This window comes from Pteropus alecto, unplaced genomic scaffold (genome assembly GCF_000325575.1).
Source record: "Pteropus alecto unplaced genomic scaffold, ASM32557v1 scaffold313, whole genome shotgun sequence".
In the NCBI taxonomy this organism is placed as follows: Eukaryota; Metazoa; Chordata; class Mammalia; order Chiroptera; family Pteropodidae; genus Pteropus; species Pteropus alecto.
The window spans coordinates 964,615-969,523 of NW_006434832.1; the positions used below are offsets into that span (position 1 = coordinate 964,615).

Below are 4,909 nucleotides of genomic sequence, written 5' to 3' on the forward strand. Positions count from 1 at the left end.
TGGGAGGGGGCGTCCCGGGACGCGCGGGCGGCGGCGAGAGCCTCCAACTTTCCTCGGTCGGGGCTGCGCGCGCTCCCGGGCGGTCCCGGACGCAGCGGAGGCGCGGCGCGTGTAAGACCCACCCGCATGGAGTCTGGAGCCGGAGTGGACGCAGACTTCTCTGGGACAATTCATTCCCCCAGTTTGATTCCCGGGACTGGAGTGCCCCGCCTGCAGGGCCTCACTTGGAGCAGGCGACTAACGGCATCGTGAGGACACGCCCTTACCTGGGTATCCTGGGTGGGTCTCTGTGCGCACGGGCAAAAGGCCTTGGTCAGGTGTAACCGGGATGCTGATGCGTCTAAGTTCTGCTCTGCAATTTAATTACTCGAGGATCCTACGAGCCTTCCGTCGCCTAACCATTCTGGCTCCTTTGGTGACTTTTCGTGGTATTTCTAGATACATTTGAAGTCCTGGACTTTCCTGATTAGCAAGACCCTAATACCCTAATAGGCCATTTCCTCTGAACCCTTTGCATTTCCGGCAGCCTAAACACTTCTTAAAAATTTGTATGCATAAGAATCTCCAGTCTTAAACTGCCTGGTGGAAATCAAAATTCCTCAAATACTTGAAGTTGAGTGAGTGCACCACAACGGAAGACGTAGTAAGGAGAAAGCACTTGACTTTATGTAGTGTTCGACTACTCCCATACTCCTGAATTATCTCATTTGACCAGCACTATACAAAAGAATAGGCTTTTATTTTACCCTTGTGACCAGAGAGGGAAGTTCTAACAAATGAGGTGACTTACTACAGGTCACCTCCTACCCCGACCCCGAGAGCCAGGTCCTAAGGGCTAGTCGAGAGGTGGAAAATGAGGGCTGGGCATCTGACCCACTGATAAAGTTTTGTTTGGCCAGCATAATGCTTTCCACAAATATGAATTGCTAGTTTTTAAAATCCAGATTTCTGGCTTCTCACCAAAATGTCAAAAAGTCTGCTCACTTTGAGCCTCTATTTTCAAGTGGCAGCTACTTCTGAGTAACATCTGTTTATCCAGGGCAGCAGGCACTGTCCCCACTCAGCTGCTTGGCCTGTGTATTTAAGTTCTCTTCCCCCTGTACTTGCCATGCCACAGTGCCCCATCCCACATTATCACATTGCCTCTGTACAAATGTATTTTAAATGACAGACAACTGTAAATTTATGAAAATATGAATAAAGAACATAGCTAAAATAATGTGACATCATTGTACATGCTTATTGAAATATTAAACCTCTCACATATTGCTGCAGCAAGTGTATATTGGTACAAATCACTTTGGAAAATGCAGTATCTACTAAAGCTTAGCCTATTCATACACTATTACTGCAATTCCATGGGAATTCCACAGAAATGTGTACAAATATTCACCAGAATACTTGTTCTCAGAATTACTAGCACTATTTGTAGTAGCCAAAAAACTGGAAACTACCCAATATATCCATCAACCGTAGAAAGGATAAATTGTGTTAGAGTCACACAACGGTACATTAGGCAGCCATGAGAATGAACTATCTACAATTACGCATAATAATACAGATAAATCTCACAAAACTGTCCATTTATATAAAGTTCAAAACCAGGTAAAACTAATCTGTGCTGTTAGAAGTAAGGGCAGTGGTTACCCTGAGGGAAGCATAGTTACTGGGAAGGGAGCATGAGAGATTGTCTTGGGGGCTGGTCCGGTTCTGTTCTTAATCTTGTTGCTAAATACACAGGTGTGTTCAGTTGCCACATCCGAGCTGTACACTTTTGTGTGGCGTATTAGGACGTCAATAAAAAACATTAAAATGGTGTTAAAACATTTGATTACATATGTATATATTTTCTATAAGTAATACATAAGCAAATATGTATTTTATATTATATATAAATAATATAATCAAAGTTCATTAAATAGTATCAGGTACTATTTTCTTATAAACTCATAGATGAACCTGATGCAGAAGGTTTCCCATCTTTTAGCGTTGCCCATTCTTCATGGAGATAGGGAACGATACGATTTCTATATCTCTTACCTTACTACTGAAGGGGTTCAGAACAAGCCTCCCCAAGATGTGCCACTTTGGCATGTGAATTGTTTTGAGCTGAAAGCAATTGAGATCCTGTAGGCTCATGAGAAACTTTTACCTCTCCCTTAAAGAATTTAAATTAGGGGCTTTGCCCATAATAAGAGTTATTGGAAATAAATTTTTATGACCTCTCTCTAGGTCAGGGCAAACTTTTAATTACTGAACATCCACTCTTCTTATTGCCCTACAAATGACCTTTCCCCTGCCTTACCTCATTCTTAGCTGTGAATGCCACATATACCTTATTTTCCCTTTCTGTCTCTAAATCTCTCCTGTATGTGGGGTTTCTGACTCTCATGAATGTGGGGTTCTCATATGTGTTACATAATTAAATTTGGTCATTTTGTTAATCTGTCTCATGTCTGTTAGATTATTAGACCAGCTGAAGAAACCTAGAAGGTAGAGGAGTTTCTTCCTCCCCCGTACCATACCAAGCCTGCAGTCCTGTCTTCTGGTAGAGCAACCTGTTAAAGATGGAAATAATGAGACATAAGGAAGCTACGTTGTTTTACCTGCTGATAGTTAAAAAACCAGAAATATGACCGAAGGCTCTTGTCTTCTAGTCAGGACTCTCCTCTATCACCCTGTTGTCTAGTGACATCCTTTAATCCAGTTACTGGGGGAAAACTGAGACTGGAAACCTAAGCCAGAGCATCTCTGGGCCAGGCATTCACCAGAGTCCAGAGCAAACGAGGGTGTCCACTGGAATGTGAGCTCCCCGAAGGCAGGGCCACGGCATCCAACTCAGCTCCTAGAGCAGAGCCCAGCGCGTAGTAGTTGCTTAGCAAGTATATGCAGAGTGAATGAGTGAATGGAGCCTTGCTGTTCCTAGCCACAAAAAGGCTGCTTGAGAGAAGAAAAAGAAAAGCCCCAAGTTTCAAATAGGGAAATGAGTCTGGTTTCCAGCCTCTGGCAGGGAGTGGTAGAGCCGGATGCTGTGTGAATATCACTTTTTATTCACATGGGGCCCAGGCAGGAAAAGATCAAAACCCAGTTTGAGAACTTTGAGAGTCACCCTGGGGCTCTGTGGTTTGGGAACTCTAGGGTCAACTGGAAGACTGCAGTGTGTCACTATTTCCATTACACATTTTCCAGGGTCCCTACTTGGCTGGTAAATTCAGAGCAGATTCTTCAGTCTGGGGGATGGGAGCAGAGGCCCAGAGAGGTAGGATTTGAGAAAGCTCGGGAAGCTGTGGATAAAAAGAATTGTTAAAGATGTAACACAACCTCTTTCCCCATAATCCCCAGCAGTTTCGGTTAACTGTGGGACAAATTATACTGCTTTTCCCTGCCACAGGGATGTTGCCTGAAGCAGATTTTTTTTTTTTTTTGGTCAAAAATTTTTTGAATAGGTAATATAAGTAGCATAGAAGGAATAGTAAGATGAGCCGCTTACCAGTGTTTCTCAGAGTCCAGTTAGCAGTTTCTTGTGTAGTAATGCTGGATTTTAAATTAAGGTCAATTTACTTGCAAAGGAGGTAAAGTTTGTGCAGGAATTGGGGTTGGGGAGAAGGGTATGGAAGATGAGGAGACCTGTAAGGACTTTTGGACACTCCCAGATGCAGTGTGCTGGCCCACGACTCACCCTGCCTTGGCGAGAAACAGTGGAGTAGGTTCACAGTTCTTGAAAGACCGGAAGTCCTGGATTAAGAAGTTCACTCTGCCCAGCTGTTTGCACTCTTGTTTACTTGTATTTCTAAGATGGTGTGAGAATGAGATGATGAAATGTACATGAAGTCACATTATTGTTGTTAATTTTCTATTGTAGTCTATAGTGTTTATCATTATTGGTTTGATAGCTCAGCCATTTACTTGCTGTGTGATCTGGCTAAGTTACTTAACCTCTCTGACCCTTGGTTTTCTCATCTGTAAAATGGAAATAATGAGATCTACCTGTTGGGACTGTCATGAGATTTAAACAAAATATATAAAGTGCCTAAACCTTATAGGCTCCCAAGATAGTAATCCCTTCCCATAGTGTGCTTTAGAGGAAGCTGTGTATTTGAGTATTCAAAAGCATCCAACACAAGGACCTTAACAAAACATTTTAAATCTCTGATTACCCAATCGTCATGAGACAGGGATCACTACTGGTATCTTGCGGCTCAGAACTGTTCCCTCACAATACATGATTATATAACATTAGCATCACTACGGTCTTGATTCAGCCTTCTAATTACCATTATCCATACCCTCTGAGAATCTTTTCAAATACTTGAGCAGTCTCCCCAGAAAGATTAGTGGGTACCCAAAGCATTTTTCTAGCTCAGGCTTGTGGCCCTTGGGGCTGTCCTTGGACAAAGGCTGCAAGGTCCTTGGAATCCAGTGCCTGTTTTCAGAAGGAGGGGGTGTTATACCCTTCCCATCTTCTGTTCCTTAGAGAGGCTGCCTCATCCTAGCCACATCATCTAGAAACTTCCACTGCTCCTGCCTGTTCCTGTTACCCCACTCTTTGCCCCTCAAGTCCCTGAGACACTATTATGTGGCCTAATGTTTACTCCCCTGTGATTCCTCTAGCCCTTCAGCCCAGGTCCTTCCCATTCCAATCCCAACCCGAGCATCTTGTGCTCCTTGCCAAGTTCATCCCCTCACTCACAGCTCTCCTTAGCTCAAGGCTGACAGCCCTCCCTTCCCCTGTCTGGTCACTCAGCTCCCTTGGGCTATATATAGTACAGCTGTGCTTTAGATTGTGTAGAGCTTCAAGTCCTAGTGCCCATTCCCCTCCTCCAACACAATGGGGAGCCTGACGCTTCCAGTTAGGGCGGGATGGGGGGGCTGCCAGGAGGTGGGGGATTCAGGAAGAACAAGAAAGAGT

The 4,909-nt window shown here is 44.1% G+C and overlaps 1 protein-coding gene across 5 annotated transcripts in view; it reads right to left on the minus strand.

The window, feature by feature from the left end:
• GJC1 (gap junction protein gamma 1) overlaps nt 1–526 on the minus strand; it is a 26,887-nt gene extending 26,361 nt beyond the window's left edge. For 4 of the 5 annotated variants that reach the window (XM_006910136.3, XM_015588096.2, XM_025045629.1 and 1 more), the window contains exon 1: nt 267–525. The gene's annotated coding sequence lies outside the window, so the exon portion shown is untranslated. Of the gene's footprint in view, nt 1–266 lie in introns of all 5 variants that reach the window. The other variant, XM_025045631.1, reaches the window with a different exon arrangement.
• Nucleotides 527–4,909: the final 4,383 nt, after the last annotated feature.